The 21,044-nt window shown below is 37.5% G+C and overlaps 1 protein-coding gene across 3 annotated transcripts in view; it reads left to right on the forward strand.

Moving 5' to 3' along the window:
* Window positions 1-21,044, forward strand: part of LOC149163405 (transcription factor-like protein DPB) — a 145,951-nt gene that overhangs the window by 95,823 nt on the left and 29,084 nt on the right. The window lies entirely within an intron of this gene.

Below are 21,044 nucleotides of genomic sequence, written 5' to 3' on the forward strand. Positions count from 1 at the left end.
CTTTACATCTCATTACATAAAATCATAATTACATGTCATTATGAAGATTGAACTTAGTTACACTTTTCAACATGGGGCAACTTTGTATCAAGCATCTATGGAATGAAGGAAGCCACTCCATTAAGTGATCTGTGGTCATTATGTAAGATTGAAGAAACCAGATTAAAGACAAAGAATGATGTCGGGTCAAATGAACAAACACAAGTATATGCAGCTATGAGAAGGAGGAATGAGAAATTTTGTAAGTTTGAGCCTAGAAAAGAAATTTCAAAAGAAAGTTGACATGTCTAAAATTTAGTGCTATGAATGTAATGAATATGGGCACTTCTAAAGGAATTGTCCTAAACTCAAGAAAGGGAACACAAAAATAATTAGGCTCATGTAACCGAAGAAGTAGAAGAACTAGAAGAGAAGAAGTCAAAGATGGAAGAAATAAAAGAACTCTACTATTAAAAGGTCCCTCACATACATTTACTTTATTTTTTAGTATATAGAAGTTAGCAAGTCATGGTAGGAAGCATTATAGTCATGATAAGATGCATTATAGCAGTATTGAGATGACATCATAGAAGCTTGAAAGGATAGTCAAAATCATAGTTTCAAAGGTTAAAGCAAGTCATCTTACAAGATAGAAAGAGAATCATCACACTTCATCATCATTAGAAAGAAGCATGTTGTAGACTAAGGATCATCAAGATCCTCCTTTGGATCGCTTGTACTTAGAAGCAACAAGTGTCACATTTCACCTAGTGTGGAATCCACATTTTAGAAGGATAAAGGTATGGTACAAGAGAAGTACAACATAACAAGTTAGTTGAAGTATTTCTCGATCATCAAGCAAGGAAAGTGAAGACGCTGAAGGAAGCCTAGATGACCACATGAAGGAAGAGTTATGCATATATTTGTTAATTTTGATCGATGGATAAAGCCATGTCATCACTTAATTGTAGATAGAATGGTTAGAGGGAGCATGGTTAAAGAAGGGTCTCTTCCTTATGAATGATACATGAACGCATAAATACAATGTGCCCTGAATTCTTCTACATAATGACAAGATAGAATCAACAATACATGACCTCATAAAGAATATGAGGTGGTTGGCAACCATTGTTCCAAGGAATTATGTATTGAGATTCTGAGGATACAGTGTGTGAAGAAGTTAGGGAGAGTTTGTAAAGATGTATCTATAGCCACTTAAAAGATTTATCAACATATAGAAGGATTAACTATGATATCTCCATGAAGAAGTTATGAAGACCTTGATAAGTATGTGCAGAAAGAAAACCATGGTAGTAAATGTCTTGGAGATGGATTCAAATAGTATGCAGGATGTTAATGTTGCAAAAACTGAAATTATGACGAATGGCCATCATGAAGAGGTAATTATATTTTTGAAGTTCACTATTGATTTTTGAAAGCAAGCATCTAGTTTGGGTGGAACAGGGCTACTGAAAGAGGGTTGTAGAAATTCACCTACAACTAAGTAATATTGGATGGATAAGTTTGGAAGAAACATGACTTTGAAGAGGTAGCAGTATGAAGGATAACCAGGTGATAACGAAGAAGGTCACTTTCTGATGAAAAGAAGTTGGCATGACTAGCATTACCTTGTTGTAGACTATGAAGAGGAAAGGGAAAGTAATGAAGAAGATGGCTGAAGACCTACGAAGAAGATGGCTCCATGATGAAGAAGTTGAAGTCTATTCATGACATGATGATGCAAAAAGGCGGAGCCTTACAAGCAACTTATAGTACCATAATCTCCACCGAAGAGTAGATAATTGTTGGAAACAAGTCCCTAGTTAAGACACAACTTGGTTATATTCCTTTCATGTGTAAAGGAATGAGTAAATCCTCCCTAGTTTAGAGGGAGAGATAGACACATGATTCTTGTCTTCACATTATGAAGAAAGAATGGAGGATTGGGTAAGAATCTGAGATCAATACCGATACTCTTTGAGGAAGAGGTAGGGCATCCAATACGCAAGAGTAGTTGAAGAGGAAATTCCTTGAGGATGTGTAAATCCAAGACAAGAATGGTCCTAAATGGACATACCTTGTGAACATCCGGATGGGGTATGTGCCTCGAGAGACAATGATGAAGGTGTCTATAAATCATTTGTTTCCGCAACATTGTGCTCTTATCTAGTGGAGAGATAGTGCTGTTAGTCAAGGCCTTGCTATATGACAATGTTGGTTGATATGATGAGATGCATAGTTATAAGATGAAAAATAGCTTATGAGATGGCTTACCAATCCAACTCTTCTTGTGAGAATTCTGTAGTATGAGAATGTCCATGTACTATTTATGTATTATGAATACTTACCTAGTTAAAAGGGAGTATTGAAATTTGTAATTAGGTACGGTCTTCATAATATTCTATGTACTATTGATTTTATGTATTTGATGTAAAGAGAAAAAGAAAATTATTATTGTTATTTTTATAGGATGGGTTTCATGCTCAAGGTCAATTTGCTTAAGGTCTAGCACCCATTGTGTGCTTCTAAGATTTGTCATAAAGTCAAAGAAGTCACTGTCACATGTATTAGACCCTATTCGGGCATTTTGTATCAAGTCAAAGAATTTATTTTATGTCAAAAGTGTCCAAGATCTCCCTCCATGACCAAGTCAGCCTGTAAGAAGACAAGTCGGCCTACAGAGATGATGTCGGCCTCATTAGGGCTATTCAAGCCTCACAAGAATCCTATATATAAGAAGGAATTCGATCTCATTTGAGGAATTCATCCAAGCAAGTTCGATTGTAAGGAGAAGAATAAGAAAAAAAGAGGCGAAGAGCAAGTCAAAGACTATAGGACAACAAAAATCGACGTTTGTGTCAATCTCTCTCACATGTGTGAAAGGGAAGCTAGGGTTTCTGCAACATCAAGGACAAAATTTTAGATCTCGATGGAAGGCCAAAATCTATGATCAGAAGGCAAGACACTTCATTTATTTGTCAAGGAACGAAGAATCAATCAAATCAAAGGAGAAAGGAGGCCTAAAAGAGCCTCTTCATCCCACACATGCAAAGTTGCAGCGATCGCAGGAGGGGCTGAAAATTGCAGACCTGCAGTGAAGGCCGAAATTATATTTGGGGGTCGAAGTTGCTGGATGGTCAAAGGTTATTGCTGGAAGCTATGCAAAGAAAGCTCATCAAGAAGGAAGGTTGACTTGGTCTTGGAGGGGTCTTTGGTTTGGGTGTAAAGGTCTTGGAATTTGTCATTTGAAGATTCTATAAGGAGAGAAAAATTCTTGTGGGTTTTCCTCTATAGGAGAGGCTTTGGCCCTAGCTAGTAGCTTACATCTTGTGTCTTTGTGTACTATTGATCTTCATAGTTTGGTAGCAGTTATCAAAGATAAGAGAAATCACCCTAATCTATTTGCTCTTGATTTGTCAACATGGTATCAGAGCTAAGGTGACATGAAGAGGCAGTTTGAAGATCACTCAATTGAAGACGGATATATACGGGCCAAATACAAGAAGCAGAGCATCAAGGAGGACTAGTCAACACATCAAAAAGACTCTATCATCTTAAAGGAAGAACTCTTGGAAGAAGAAGAAGGCCTCAAGGACCCTACCTCCACTCAAAGAAAGAAGGGCTCTACAAACTTGAAGTATTCTTGGAAGCCCCCTCATTATACATTATCAACCAAAAGAAGCAAGAAGAGCACTTCATCATCATCAAAGAAATCAAAGTGATCTCCCTCATATTGAAGGAGAAAACATATCTCAAACATCTTTGAAGGAAGAAGAACATCGGTTCTTATCTTGAAAAAGAAGCATTGTATTTTTGAAGAAAGAAGACCATCAAGGAAGTATCCAGTGGAAGACATCACCTTCAAGGAGGCATCTTCATTTGAGAAGTGCGTGCTTTATATTTCATGTCTCCATCTACAAACCAAATGACTACTTTTTGCAAGGAGAATAATAAACTTGTTGGGACTTATAACTACCTTGCATGGAAAAAGAGAATAGATTTGATCCTCATAGAAAATGAAGTTATTGAATATGTCAAGGGCTCAATCTCCAAACCTCCACAAGAGCAATCTCAAGCACTATCAAAGTATATGAAAGGAGAAATAAGGGCTCAAAGAATCCTCATTCAATTCATCATGGGTTCTCTCCCCTCTGTAGCAAAGTTGAAGACATCAAGAGAAATCTATGATAATTTGGTGGAATTGTTCTCTGTAAGTACAATAGGAAAAATAATATCTTTAAGAACTGAATTATACAAGATGAAAGTATCAAGGGAAATACCTCATGAAGGTATCTCAAATAAGAGATCTAGGCGAAATAATGTCAGATCTAGATATGACCACTCTTATACTCAATGCACTACTAGATGAATGGGGCAACTTTGCATCTATGGAAAGAAGGAAGCCACTCCATTTAGTGATGTGTGGTCATTATGTAAGATTGAAGATACTAGATTAAAGGCAAAGAATGACATTGGATCAAATGAACAAACACAAGCATATGCAGCTATTACAAGGAAGAATAAGAAATTTGTAAAGTTTGAGCCTCAAAAGAAATTTCAAAAGAGAATTAACATGTCTAAAATTCAGTGCTATGAATGTAATGAATATGGGCACTTCAAACCCATGTAACCGAAGAAGTAGAAGAACCGGAAGAGAAGAAGTCAAAGAAGAAGCAAAAGAACTCTACTATTAAAATGCCCCTCACATACATTTAGTTTATTTTTTAGTATATAGAAGTTAGCAAGTCATGGTAGGAAGCATTATAGTCATGATAAGATGCATTATAGCAGCATTGAAGTGACATCACAAAAGCTTGAAAGGATAGTCGAAATAGCAGTTTGAATGGTTAAAGCAAGTCATCTTACAAGATAGAAAGCGAATCATCACACTTCATCATCATTAGGAAGAAGCATGTTGCAGAATAAGGATCATCAAGATCCTCCTTTGGAATCTTTGTTCAAAGGTTCACCTCTACTTAGAAGAAACAACTGTCACATTTCACCTAGTGTGGAATCCACAGTTTAGAAGGATGAAGGTATGGTACAAGAGGAATGTAGCATAACGAGTTAGTTGAAGTATTTTTCCATCTTCAAGCAAGGAAAGTGAAGCCACTGAAGGAAGCCTAGATGATCACATGAAGGAAGAGGTATGCATATATTTGTCAACTTTGATAGATGGATAAAGCCATGTCAAAACTTAATTGCAGATAGAATGGTTAGAAGGAGCATGATTAAAAAAGAAGGGACTCTTCCTTATGAATGATACATGAAGGCATAAATACAATGTGCCTTGAACTCTTCTATATAATGACAAGATAGAATCAACATTACATGACCTCATAAAATATGAGGTGGTTGGCAATAATCGTTCCTATGCTAAAGGAACTATGTATTGAGATCCCAAGGAAGCAATATATGAAGAAGTTAAAAGCAGAGTTAGTAAAGATGTATCTATAGCCACTTAAAAGATTCATCAACATCTAGAAGGATTAGCTATGACATCTCCATGAAGTTATGAATACCCTGATAAGTATGAAGCAGAAAGAGAACCTTGGTAGTAAATGTCTTGGAGATGGATTCAAATAGTATACAGGATGTTAATGTTTCAGAAGCTAAAATTATGACGAATGGCCATCATGAAGAGGTAATTATATTTTTGAATGTTACTTTTGATTTTTGAAAGCAAGCATATGGTTGGGCTGCAACAGTGCTACCAAAAGAGGGTTGTAGAAATTAACCTATAACTAAGTAATATTGGATGGATAAATTTGGAAGAAACATGACTTGGAAGAGGTAGTAGTATGAAGGATAGCTAGATGATGATGAAGAAGGTCACTTTCCAACAAAAAGAAGATGTCAGGACTACCATTACTAGGTTCAAGACTATGAAGAGGAAAGGGAAAGTGATGCAGAAGATGGTTGAAGCCCTATGAAGAAGATGGCTCCATAATGAAGAAGTTGAAGTTTATTCATGACATGATGATGCAGAAAGCAGGAGCCCTACAAGCAACTGATAGTGCCATGATCTCCACCGAAGAGCAGATAACTTTTGTTGGAAACAAGTCCCTAGTCAAGAGGGAGCTTGGATATATTCCTTTCATGTGCAAAGGAATGAGTACATCCTCCCTAGTTGATAGGGAGATATAGACACATCATTCTTGACTTCACATTATGAAGAAAGAATGGAGGATTTGGTAAGCGTCTGATATCGATATCGATACTATTTGAGGATGAGTTAGGGCATCCAGTAAGCAAGAGTAGTTGAAGAGGAAATTCATTGAGGATGTGTCAATCCAAGACAGGAAGGGTCCTAAAGGGACATACCTTGTGAACATTCGGATGGGGTATGTGCCTTGAGAGACAATGATGGGGGTGTCTATAAATCAATTGTCTCCCCAGTATTGTGCTGTAATCTAGTGGAGAGTTAGAGCTGTTAGTCAAGGCCTTGCTATATGACAATGTTGGTTGATATGATGAGATGCATAAATATAAGCTTAAAAGATAGCTTATGAGACAGGTTACCAATCTAACTCTTCTTATGAGAATTCTTCAGTATGAGAATGTCCATGTACCATGTATGTATTGTGAATACTTCTCTAGTTAACAGGGAGTGTTGAAATTTGTAACTAGGTTCGGTCTTCATAATATTTTGTGTACTATTGATTTTATGTATTTGATGTAAAGAGAAAAAGAAAATTATTATCGTTATTTTTATAGCATGGGTTTCATGCTCAAGGTCAATTTGTTTTAGGTCTAGCACCCATTGTACGCTTCTAGGATTTGTCATAAAGTCAAAGAAGTGAAAGAAGTCATTGTCATATGTGTTAGACCCTATTTGGGCCTTTTGTATAAATTGAAAGAATTTATTTTAGGTCAAAAGTGTCAAAGATCTCCCTCCAAGACCAAGTCGGCCTGCAAGAAGACAAGTCGGCCTATAGAGATGAAGTCAGCCTCATTAGGGCTATTCGAGCCTCACAAGAAGCCTATATAAGAAGGAACATGACCTCATTTGAGGAATTCATCCAAGCAAATTCGATCATAAGGAGAAGACCAAGAAAAAAAGAGGCGAAGAGCAAGTCAAAGACTAGAAGACAACAGAAGTCGAAGTGTTTGGGTCAATCTCTCTCACAAGTGCGAAAGGGAAGCTAGGATTTCTACAACACCAAGGACAAAATTCTAGATCTCTAAGGAAGGCCGAAATTTATGATATAAAGGCAAGACAATTCATCTATTTGTCAAGGAAAGAACAATCAATCCAAGCGAAGGAGAAAGGAGGCCTAAAAGAACCTCTCCATCCCACACGTGCGAAATTGCAACCACTGCAAGGGGCCGAAAATTGCAGACCTACAGTAAAGGCCAAAATTATTGCTAGGGGTCGAAGTTGTTGGTAGGTCAAAGTTTGTTGCTGGAAGCTTTGCAAGGAAATCTCATCAAGAAGGAAGGTTGGCTGGGTCTTGTAGGGGTCTTTGTTTTGGGTCTAAAGGTCTTGGAATTCGTCATTTGAAGATTCTATAAAAAGAGAAGAATTCTTGTGGATTTTCCTCTCTAGGAGAGGTTTTGGCTTTGGCTAGCAGCGTACATCTTATGTCCTTGTGTACTATTGATTTTCATAGTTTGGTAGCTATTTGATGATAAGAACAACATAATAACCAAGAAGAAGAAGTTGATAACAAAGAAATGTAAAAGAATTATCACAAGCAGTTATCAAAGATAAGAGAAATCACCCTAATGTATTTGCCCTTGATTTCTCAACACTTGTGGACTTGTGGTTGATGATGTATAACTTATTAACTACTCGATGAATGATGTTATATTGTTTAATCCCTGTTGTAATGTTTTTTTTATCACTAATTCACCATTCTACATGCTTTTGTTGACATATATGCATCGAAATATATATGCTTTTGTTGACAAATAGATTGTTAATCAAGGTTGTCATTGATGTCAATATGGCATTATTGGAGATGGCAAATATTTTTGTGATACATGAACCTCATGAAAACCCTAGGTGAAAAACATTAACACTAAGGTGTGAAATTATAACCCTAAGTAAAAAACCCCAGGTCTATGTTAATCTAATGTTGAATTCCTCCTTTGCTTGTTAGAGAACCATAAGGCAAAATCCTAACCCTAAGTCTAGAAACCCTAACTCTAAACCCTAGCATTATGTCTAGAACCTAGACCTTATCCTAGAAACCCTAAGTATTAATTCCATAATTACTAATATTTATAATAATGATTACTACCTTAATTATTAATATTAATTATTAAGATTATTATTAAGGTTTAGTGATATTAAGATTAAGGATTATAATAATAACTTAAATTAATAAATTAACTCATCGAGTCATCAGTAATTAATCAAAAAATTATTCAAAATCTACAATTAATATTATTAAACAAGCCAACATTCATCTCTTCCTTAAATCTACTCTCCTCATAACTGTTTAAATCCCTCAATTAATCTCTTCTACTATTAACATTCAAGAAGTCTTGATGATGGATCTCGGTTGGGATTTGAAACGTTGACAGAAAATGGTTTTTACTATGGATTCTCCGGTAACTAAGTTGAAAAATAATGAAACCTACCTTTATAATATAGAATCCTAAAACCCTAAAAAGGCCTTCATAAAAAAAGGGACCTCAAAACATTCCATTCTTCAATTTTCTACCATAATAATTATACATTAATAAAGCATTTATATTGCTACTCCATGACATGCAATAAAATTTATAATATTAAACTATATTAAAAATTTGATGTTGGACTTTAGACTTGTGACAAATCATTTGCCTACCACAGAACTTGTGATGGACAGCTAGATAGTTCAGTGGATGATACATGAAGCTTGAACCAGTGCCAAAAAGCTCTGTCAGCACCTCGGTTGGTTTCCAGATTGCAGTCTTGGATAAGCAACAAGACTTGTCTGTGGTGAGCATCCACCAAATATCGGACCTACATCCTGTAGCTTACTCTTGCTGTGAATAAACTTGAAGACCTCGATCTATGGGAACTACCTTGAGGAGAGCTCGGTGCAACCTCAGTTTCAAGCTCAAGATTATATTCTTTTAGACAGACCTCAAACAGTGGCATGTGAGGGCTTGACATGTGCAGTCACTTTTGAAGCACAGTAACAAACCCGGATTGAAGGTACAGATCATCAAAGAACTCTCAACAATTGATGCTTCAGACCTGGGTACTTTCTATGGTTAGTAAGTCAAACAGTGAAGCTAGCTTGGACCTTAACTATATCAGACAATTAAGCTTGATTAGTGCCTAAGAAGTCTTGGACAGTTAGACCATTGGGCTGTGAAGTGGTTTTTGAAGATAAAGCATTTTTGAAATCGTGGAGCAGTCTTGTGGAAGATTGTAGCTACAGTCAAGCATTGGTAGCCAAGGACAGTCACATATTGGAAACATCTAGAAACCTTGGACAAAGGACACTTGGAACATTACTTTGGACAAGTGAAACTTTTGAAGAACATTCAGTGGACAAATTGGAGCTTGATACAAATCTATTGCAGACCTTGAGTTGGTAGTTTATTGCAAACTTTGGAAGCACAGGATTGGCAGTTCATAAGTGTTTGAAGACATTCTTGATTGGAAAAATTGTTGAGCTTATTTGAGGCAGTTTTGTTGGGCTTGATTGAGTTGACTTGTGGGCTTACTTTGTGGGCGTATTGAAGCTAATCTTGGAGACACCCTTGGTGACCATGATGTATTGATGTCATCATGAGGTGACTTGAAGAAATTGTTTGGGACTTGGGTACCATGAAGAACAACAGAGACACCTTCATGTGAAGATCAAGGTTTTCATTGATGACGTGACATGGAGACTAAGTGAAGGCATTGTTGAAGATTGACAGGGCTCGGTGAAGAAGACATTGGGAGCCATGAAGTACAACTAAACATATTGATATCTTGATAAAATAAAGCAATGGTTGGAGCCCAAGAGGTTGGAGCCCCGAAAAGACAAGGTTGGTGCCTTGGAGAATATGGTTGGAGCCCTACAGGATCGAAGTCCTAAGAATCCAGGTCGTAGTCTGAACCAGATATAGAGTTGGAGCCCATGAGGTTGGTGCCCCAAAATTGACAAGGTTGGTGCCTTGGTAAGTCCAAGTCAGTTCTTGGCACATTACAGGTTGGAACCTGGGGAAAGATTGGTGTCTTCATCTAGGGTTGGAGCCCTACATATATTGTACTTGATTTATTATAAATAAGAAATTATTACAAGCATTTATTCTTATTGTTCATTTTGTGTTCTAAATATAAGTGATCTAACTGGTAAAAATAACAATCGAAAAGGAATACTGATTCACCCCCCTCTTAGTATTTCCATTGGTATCAGAGCCGGTACCTTCACTCAAAGCCTAGCAGCTTGAAGGTTGATCCTTAGAGCACAAATGACAAAGCCAAGGAAGAAAGCCTCCAATCCTCCTAAAGATGTCTCTTCCTCAACCATGAAAACTGAAGACAATCAAATTGATAAATTTCCAGTGTTCAATGGAAACTTTGATGTATGGAAAGTAAGAATGAGAAATTTCCTAATGGCTCAAGGCGTTGGAGTATCGGAATCAATGATCACTGATAACATGATGAACATAGAATCCAAGGAGTATAATGCAAAAGCAATGAAGGCAATCTTGAATGGGCTACCCTATTTTATAAAGGCTAATTTGGGTTCGTCAGCAAAGGGTATATGGGACAAACTCCATGACCTTCACTCAAAAGGAGCATTGACCATGACCACTAGTCAAGAAGATCATGGAAAGCAAGAAGGAAATCTAGAACCCATCAAGGAAGTTGAAAATAAGAATGATGACATCAAGGCCAAAGAAGACCTAGAAGAAGAAGAAAGCAAAGAAGACTTTGAAGAAGATCTCCTGACTAAACTTATAACTACCATGGAAGAGATTAACAGTTTGAAAAAGGAAAATGAGCAACTTAAGAAGAAAGCACAAGATAGTGACCAGGACAAGACAAGCAAGGAAGTTAACCTTTTCAAGCTTCAAGTACAAGAAAGAGATAAGGAGCTCACCAAACTGAAGGAGGAACTTCATCAAAACAAAAGAAAACATCATGAAGAAGTCATATCCATGACAAATCAATTGGATAAGGCAAAGAAAAGGGAAGAAACTTTGTCAAGCCACCTTGAACAAAGACTCAAGAGCTTGAACAAACTTGAAGCAGAGATCGGTAAATACAAGGAAGAGCTCTCCTCCCTTAGGTCTCAACTAGAAGAAGTAAGGAAACAAGCACAAGGAGTTGAGAAGGAAATGGAAGCTTTGGCATTCATAGAGGGACAAGTTGATGAAGCAGAAAAGGAAAGAAATACTATGACATGTCAACTAAAAGAAAAGGATGAAGAGATTTTCCTACTAATATCAAGTGTCATCTCTCTAAAAATCGAAATACATGAAGTAACAAGGATGAAGAAAGAAATGAAGAAGCAACTACTTATGAAAGATGAAGATTGTGAAAAGTTGAAAGGAGAAATTGTCTTTCTTGAAAAGGAAGTTGACTTGCCGAATAAGAACTTGAAAAGCTCTTTAACCCTAGATGACATCCTAAGTCATCAAAGGTCCCCCCCTTGATAAATGAGATCTTGGTTATGTAGGTGAATCCTCAAGCAAGAATGATAATGCTTCAAACAACAAGGATGTGAGGAAGCCAAAAAGAAATGTTGATGCTCCTAGTTCCAGCAAAGGCAAGGAGAAGAGTCAAGACAACTATGGAAGAAATCCTACTCCAAGAAGACTTGCAGATAGTGTCAAGAATATAAAAGGCAATGAATATCATCAAAGAATCCCAAGCCAAAAAGACTTCAGAAGTACGTCAAGGACATCTTCATCTCCCAGGTACCATATTATATTTCTTGGTTATTGCTATTCTTGTACAAACTTTGGGCACATGGCAAAAGATTGTAGGGCATATCACAAAGACATGTATAATGGTCCCTGTCAATCTCCTAGAAACAATTTTGCTAGAAGAAGTCATGATTTCTTATTGCCATAACATTGGTCATATGGCACATGATTGTAACTTATGAAAGATGAAGATTGTGAAAAGTTGAAAGGATAAATTGTCTTTCTTGAAAAGGAAGTTGACTTGCTGAATAAGAACTTGAAAAGCTCTCAAACCCTAGATGACATCCTAAGTCATCAAAGGTCCCCCCCTTGATAAATGAGGTCTTGGCTATGTAGGTGAATCCTCAAGCAAGAATGATAATGCTTCAAACAACAAGGATGTGAGGAAGCCAAAAAGAAATGTTGATGCTCCTAGTTCCAGCAAAGGCAAGGAGAAGAGTCAAGACAACTATGGAAGAAATCCTACTCCAAGAAGACTTGCAGATAGTGTAAAGGATATAAAAGGCGATGAATATCTTCAAAGAATCCCAAGCCAAAAAGACTTCAGAAGTACATCAAGGACATCTTCATCTCCCAGGTACCATATTATATTTCTTGGTTATTGCTATTCCCTTACAAACTTTGGGCACATGGCAAAAGATTGTAGGGCATATCACAAAGACATGTATAATGGTCCCTGTCAATCTCCGAGAAACAATTTTGCTAGAAGAATTCATGATTTCTCATTGCCATAACATTGGTCATATGGCACATGATTGTAACTTGACTTGGGCCCCTAGACAAGTTAGAACCCTGTTAGAGAAGAAAGTTACACAAGTATGGAGAAGGAAGCAAATTGTATCTGGAAGTCTCTTGAACACTCCAGCCAACAACACATGTTGTTTATTGTTTATTTGATGGAGTCATCCTTGATATTTTCAAATATTTGATGGTGAGGCTCTGCCAAAAAGAGACCATGCTTACAGTTAGAGGGGGCTTATGATTCTTAAACATTCTTGTAGAAGCTATCCGTGAAAGGGCCCTATGAAATCATTGATGAGTCACAAATGGACCTCCAGCCTTTCATAAATCATCTCTCAGGAGAAACTCCATTGAAGAGCATGATTCCTTACTCATCCAATGGATTATTGTTGACGATCTCTTCCATTTGATCACAAAGCAAGCAATCTTTCTTGAGCTAAAGGAGTTTATAAAGGCAGGGGGAGTTGGTTCATCACATGAAGAAATTCAAACACGTCTATCATGGACCACATTGCCAGAAGGAAGAGCACCATGATAGGGGGAGTACCATACCTATGAAGAACTACAATTGATGAAGAAAAGAAGAAAATTGACAAGGGGAGTATTGGGGCACCCCGTTTGCCATTGATGTCAAAGGGGGAGAGAATATTGAAGGGCAGGAATATTGCCATCAATGACAAAGGGGGAGATTGTTAATCAAGGTTGTCATTGATGTCAATATGGCATTATTGGAGATGGCAAATATTCTTGTGATACATGAACCTCATGAAAACCCTAGGTGCAAGACATTAACCCTAAGGTGTGAAATTATAACCCTAAGTAAAAAACCCCAGGTCTATGTTAATCTAATGTTGAATTCCTCCTTTGCTTGTTAAAGAACCATAAGGCGAAACCCTAACCCTAAGTCTAGAAACCCTAACTCTATTATAAAAACCCTAGCATGATGTCTAAAACCTAGACCTTATCCTAGAAACCCTAAATATTAATTCCCTAACATAATGAAACCTACCTTTATAATATAGAATCCTAAAACTCTAAAAAGCCATTCATAAAAAAGGGACCTCAAAACATTCCATTCTTCCATGTTCTACCATAATAATTTTATACATTAATAAAGCATTTATAATGCTCCTCCACGACATGCAATAAGCTTTATAACATTAAACCATATTAAAAATTTGATGTTGGACTTTGGTCAATGCCATTCTCTTGGCATGTATTAAACTTTTATGCAATAAACTCTAAACATTAAAGCGTATTAAATATTTGATGTCGGCCATTCTTCTGGCATGTCAGCTCTCCAAAACGTAACATTTCTAGATGCAATGAATTCATATATATTGGCAATAACGCCTCAACATTTGACCAGTGCATACAGTTCAGAATTTGGTGAACACAAAAAAATATAAAGATTATACTTCTGCGGACCTGTGGGTGGAAGAAAAAAACACGACTTGGAGAAACTTAAAAGCTCGGCCCTAGCTTTAGAAAATATCAAATCTGTAGAGAATATATTTTCCAAATTTGTGGAGTTCGATTTCTGTGGTAATTTAAAACGCTGACATGCGGATCTGTTGAGGACAGGACTTCAAACTTGTGACAAATCATTTGCCTACCACAAAACTCGTGATGGACAACTAGATAGTTTAGTGGATGATACTTGAAGCTTGAACCAATGCCAAAAAGCTCTGTCAGCACCTCGACTAGTTTCCAGATTGCAGTCTTGGATAAGAAACAAGACTTGTCTGTGGTGAGCATCCACCAAACATCGAACCTACATCCTGTAGCTTACTCTTGTTGTGAATAAACTTGAAGACCTCGATCTGTGGGCAGCTACCTTGAGGAGAGCTCGGTGCAATCTCAGTTTCAAGCTCAGGATTACATTCTTTTAGACAGACCTCAAACAGTGGCATGTGAGGGCTTGACATGTGCAGTCAATTTTGAAGCACAGTAACAATCTCGGATTGAAGGTATAGATCATCAAAGAACTCTCAACAATTGATGCTTCGGACGGGGGTACTTTCTATGGTTAGTAAGTCAAACAGTGAAGCTCGCTTGGACCTTAACTATATCAGACAATTAAGCTTGATTAGTGCCTAAGAAGTCTTGGATAGTTAGACCATTGGGCTATGAAGTGTTTTTTGAAGATAAAGCTTTTTTGAAATCGTGGAGCAGTCTTGTGGAAGATTGTTGCTATAGTCAAGCATTAGTAGCCAAGGACAATCACATATTGGAAATATTTGGAAACCTTGGATAGAGGACACTCGGAACATTACTTTGGACAAGTGAAACTTTTGAAGAACATTCAGTGGACAAATTGGAGCTTGATACAGATCTATTGCAGACCTTGAGTTGGTAGTTTATTGCAAACTTTGGAAGCACATGATTGGCAGTGCATAAGTATTTGAAGACATTCTTGATTGAAAAAATTGTTGAGCTCATTTGAGGCAGTTTTGTTGGGCTTGATTGAGTTGACTTGTGGGCTTACTTTGTGGGCGTATTGAAGCTAATCTTGGAGACACCCTTGGTGACCATGATGTATTGAAGTCATCATGAGGTTACTTGAAGAAATTGTTTGAGACTTGGGTACCATGAAGAACAATAGAGACACCTTCATGTGAAGATCAAGGTTTTCATTGGTGACGTGATGTGGAGACGAAGTGAAGGCATTGTTGAAGATTGACAGGGCTCGGTGAAGAAGACATTGGGAGCTGTGAAGTATGACTAAACATATCTTGATAAAGTAAAGCAAGAGTTAGAGCCCAAGAGGTTGGAGCCTCGAAAAGACAAGGTTGGTGCCTTGGAGAATATGGTTGGAGCCCTATAGGATCGAAGTCCTCAAAAATTCAGGTCGGAGCCTGAACTACATATAGGGTTGGAGCCCTTGAGGTTGGTGCCTTGGTAAGTCCAAGTCGGTGCTTGGCACATTACAAGTTGGAGTCTGGGGAATTGAAGATCGGTTTCTTCATCTAGGGTTGGAGCCCTACATATATTGTACTTGATTTATTATAAAGAAGAAATTAATACACACATTTATTCTTATTGTTCATTTTGTGTTCTAAATATAAGTGATCTAACTGGTAAAAATAACAATTGAAAAGGAATATTGATTCACCCCCCCTCTCAGTGTTTCCAACAGTAATGTTTTTTATCACTAATTCATCATTCTACATGCTTTTGCTGACATATATGCATCGAAATTTATAAAAATATATATTATATAAAAGGTGCTCTCGATCAGGGAGTTTTATAAAATGTCACTACCCACTCCTGTTCTCGCTACCAAGTAGCCTTGGATCATAGTGCACAAGAGACAAAAGACACCAGAAATTAGGCAAGAGGCCAAGGCAAAACCCACAAGGGGAAAACCTATCAATCCTTTCTTTGTAGAATCTTTGTCATCAAGAGAAATATGTCAGTGATGCATATGCAGAGTTGTTAATTTTAGTATAACAATGGTATATTCTATGCTTAGAGCATTTTTACTTCAATTTTCTTTATTAGCGCAATATCATATCCAATATAGAAATCACATCAACATGAAAGTAAAATGTAGATAAAACATAAACAATAATAGTAGAAGAAAAATCAACACAAGAGGACACAAGACATGGCACCAGCCAGGGACAAACCCTTGAGCAATTCTTCTTATAATTCTTCAAAATTTTAGGCGAGAGAGAGTACAATTTAGAATATTCACTTGCCCAAATTAATAAGTCAAAACAACAGAAATAGAAAGGCCTAATCAAAAAGTCAATGCTGGTCAACAGGGCTGAAATTGACCTCCAAAATAGCTCAGTCAACCTTGTTCAACTCGGCCTCCAACAACAAGATAATGTAGCCCAAAGAAGTCCGAAAATAACCAGTCAAATTTGGTCAACAAAAGTCAATGCAACAACCTGAATTAGGGCAGTCAACGCAGGGGAAAACTGCCTCAATTTTTGTGCCTAGAACAACAACCTGCCCAAACAGAAGTCTCCCTCACAAAACCGAAGCCAAACAAGGTCAACGCTGGTCAAAGTCAGCCCCCTGAAATTTTGCCTCTTGTAATTTCGGTCTTCTGAAATTTCGACCTCCTGAAATTTTGGTCAAATCACGTCAACACGCCAACTAGAAAATATAGTCTTCCTTTCGCACGTGTGGAGAGAGAGAGGCCTAGAAATTCGTACCCAATCAAGATGAGAGAGAGAAAGATGAATGAGATGAGATGTCAAAATGAGGAGGAGGCACCTTGTATTTATATGTAACGTTGAAGTCTGGAGGAGGCTGATTTGATCGCTGGCCGACCTTGACAATTTGTCCATAATCAAAATAAATTCATAACTTCATTTGTACATGTCAGAATGGGAAGATCTTTAGATCAATCCTACACCTCTCGGAAAGAGGAATCCAAGAAAAATATCAGTTGCCTCATAAGAGCTGTCCAAAGTGATTTTCGGCCCTAGCTGCCAAATTTAACATGAGTCAACCCTCCAAGCTTTGTCGTGTTTTTGTCAACCAACCTATTTATACATCGCCGTCTTTAGAAGCCACATCACAGAGATCGAAAGCGAGAAAAACTTCACATAACTTCAAAAATGCAAATGCCATAGTTAGCTCGGATATCACAGGAGTGTAGTGCTGCAAAGAACTCGAATAGGACAGAAGTACAATGCCATATGTAGCTCGCATGTCATAGGAAAAGGTGCCACATGAACTTGCATCATGATAGAGAAAGGTGCCACAGGAACTCACATCATCACAGAGGAAGGTGCCTCAAGAACTTGCATCATAATAGAGAAATATGGGCTCAAAAATTCGTATGTATGCTTCAGAGAATCTTGCACTTCTGCCTCAGGATTCTCATCCTTCTTGCCTCATATTAGATCATCAAAGTGTGTGTTTGATGGAGACAAATTAGCTCTATTTATAGTTGTTTGTTCATGCGAAGGGATACGACTATTGGGCAAGCCAACTTGTCTCCTGGAAAAATATACTTTTAGAATACAATTTTTCTTTCTTTTAAATGTCCAAATGGGTCATGACAAAAATGTTTTTTTTTGACTAAAATAATTTCTTTTTGATCTTCTTACAACATCATACATTATGAAGACAAAACTTAGTTACAATTTCAATACTCCCTCTTAACTAGGCAGGTATTCATAATGACTCATCAGGATATTCTCAAGTTGAAGGCTTCTATAAGAAAGGATTTATGTTGATAAACATCATTGATGATAACATCATTTGTCAAAATACCAAGGTCTTGACAAGTAAGCTCTATCTGTCCACTAGATCAGAGCACAATGGTGCGAGGCATTAAATAGGACACCACACCACCTCTCTGAGGCACATACTCCACCTAGGTTCACCAAAGTATGTCCTCCACAATACCATTCTCTCCTAATCACAGGGAAATGTCAGTCCACCAAAGCATTCTTTAACCAATTCCATGTACTTGACTTAGGGTGTGAATCCTAATCGGTCACAATACATGACTCAAGAATATCTGTCCAGGATGATTATCCAATCCACCATTCTCTGTATCTGTGTTCATGTACTTGACTTACAACTGTTAGTGTTGGCCACAGTACATGACATATGGAGAACTAGGTGTCCATCCTCACCCCCTCTCAACTTGGGAGGAGTAATCCACAAGCCCAAGCTTGTCTTGGAAGTATTCATACTTCCCTTACATCAACTCCCTGTTCATCTGTGGAGATTTGTTGTAGCTACTCAGCTCCTATATGCACCATATTCTTGAATCATAAAGCACTTCGACCTTCTAGGAAAAGCTAGGTTCTTTGACAATCTTTATAGGGTATTACGATCGAATCCAACACATTGTCAAATTGTCCATCAAATGTTTCACAGAGTCAAACTGCTTCACAACTAATTGTACAAATTGCCATATCTTCTGCCTCTGCAGTGCAACATAATCTTGCTTCATGCTCTTCCAATAAAACATACCAGATCCCAACCATCATCAACATTGCTAACCCAATCAATGTATCCTCAAGTCCCAAGCTGTAGTGTAAGATCCTTCATGTCAAATTTTGCTTCTAGCTCCCTTTGAAGTCAATATTTCTTGCTTTGATTCATGTGTCCTTCTTTCCCAAAATACGAGGTCTTCTTTAATCATGAGGCTCCTTCAAAATATGGGATAACTCTTCTAACTGAGGCAATCGTCTTAACATGATCCTCTCCCTCTTACTAGGAGAACCTTCTTGCTTCCATGTTGTCATTTGGTGCATGCTAGATTTTGACTTCTCTAATGCATACTTCAAATTGCTCCCTTCTTTCTGCATTCAAGTTCTTCCATGACTCAGGAAAGTTCTCGTGCTTTGCTACGTTCTTCCATTTCTTTCTTTTGTTGTCAAAGCTTAGGCATCTCTTATCATTGACCTACAAACTTTATTAGGAGGCTATGGAAGAACAAATATAATTAAGCAAAGTGTATAGACAAAAGACTATCCAAAGATAAAGACAATAGCAATAATAGTAATCGAAGAAAGGAGATGTAGAGTACTTATCTTTTGAGAAGAGAATCAACTCCCTCTTAATCTTGTACTTCTTGTAATCATCCTAGTCCTCACATCAGCATGATGTCATTTCTGTCATTCTCAAGAGCTAGGGCTTCTTCTTTCAGCGGAAATGATTAGTCCTAGGGTTTAGTCCCTAGGGTTTTCTTAGTTCAAACTTTGCTAAGGTTTACAAACCCTAGATGCTTCAATATCTAAAATCCTCAAGACCTGTCATCTTCCAAATTGCAAGTTCTACATGTATACTAATGTGTTAGCTACAAATTCTAGAAATGCCATTTATATGCCTTCTATATTTGAGATGGAGCTCATCAATGTTTTGATTGTCTTACTCTAATTGTAGCACAAAACTTTAGCCTACATATGCAAGGAGAGGATAGAACATGTAACATATTGATTATGTCTCTGTAGTCAAGACAAGACACACGCATTGTAGCATAAATCCATGGAAAATAGACATAAGATTTTAGATCTTTGTGACCATTCTTTAGATGAACTTAAGAGTCATTAATTGCAAGAGAACTTGGAATGGATTTACAATCTAAATCTATGCCTAGTTCTTGAGATATGAAAACAAGAGATTATACATACCTCTTCAACCTTAACTGTCCAACCTTACTTGTTCTCCATTTTTTCCTTTGAGCATGGTACCATAATATAACTTCCTTGGGTTGCTTCCAACTTCTCATCATGGTAGCTTAAGTCAACTCTGCAATTCTATCCATAAGAAATCTGCGACTATGTTTTTGTATGGTCTCCAAGAGGTCCGCACATCAACCTTCCCGTAAGTGTCACAATCCTTTGCATGACCCAAGGGTACAAACCTCTACATAAGCAAGTGATACAGATCTTCACAATATCTTTGCGTGAGCAATAGGTATAGGCCTTTGGTCCTCATTTATCAAGAACAAGAACAAGAACAAGATAATTTGCTTCAGATTAGTCCTTCAACCATACTTCTCTTTGCTTCAGAGATGCAAACTTTAGACTTCAAGAGAATACTAGAGTGAGGTAGATATAATGGTCTAAATGCTTCAAACTATAACTTGTTTTACTTCATCCTTCAATCCTTCCTTCGAGTATGGGTTGCTTTAAAAAGATAATGGGTCAACTCCTTGTAATGTCTATTGTCTTTACAGACTTGGTCACCACTGTACAATGAACTTTAGATGTCAGCTATATATTATTGGTCTACGACAGGAACTCGACCCTTCTCGTTGATATAGGTCGACTTACCGTAATATATATTTTGTTCTACTATTTTGTATCATGCAACTTTCATGGATTTGTGCCATAGAAATAAGCTTGGATTACTGGACATACAAGTATTGGTCCTTTGCTTTAGCTTGCAGTCAAGAATGGTCTTAGTCCCTCCCGAAGACAAGTCGGCTTGCCCAATAGTCATGCCCCTTCGCATGAACAAACAACAATAAATAGAGCCAAATCGTCTCCATCAAACACACTCTTTGATGCTCTGATATGAGGCAAGGAGGACGAGATTCTTGAGGCAGAAATGCAAGATTCTCTGAAGCATACATACGAATTTTCTGAGGCTATAGTTCTTTATTATGATGCAAGTTCCTGAGGCACCTTTCTCTGTGATGATGTGAGTTCGTGTGGCACCTTTCTTTGTGATGATGTGAGTTGCCGTGGCACCTTTTCTTGTGACATGCGAGCTACCGATGGCACTGTACTTCTGTCCTATCCGAGCTTTTTGTAGCACTACACTCATGTGATATCCGACCTACTGTGGCATTACATTTATGAAGTTATGTGAAGTTTCCAAGGCTTTTTATCTCTATGACGTGGTTTCTAAAGACAGGCATGCATAAAGAGATTGGTTGACAAAACATGGCAGAGTTTGGAGGGCGACTTGGCACTTGGATTAGTGACGTGGATTTCTCTTAATGATAGAGATTCTATGAGGAAAGGATT

Source organism: Pinus tabuliformis, chromosome 5_1 (genome assembly GCF_031772625.1).
Source record: "Pinus tabuliformis cultivar Carrire ecotype Pingquan chromosome 5_1, CPIR1, whole genome shotgun sequence".
In the NCBI taxonomy this organism is placed as follows: Eukaryota; Viridiplantae; Streptophyta; class Pinopsida; order Pinales; family Pinaceae; genus Pinus; species Pinus tabuliformis.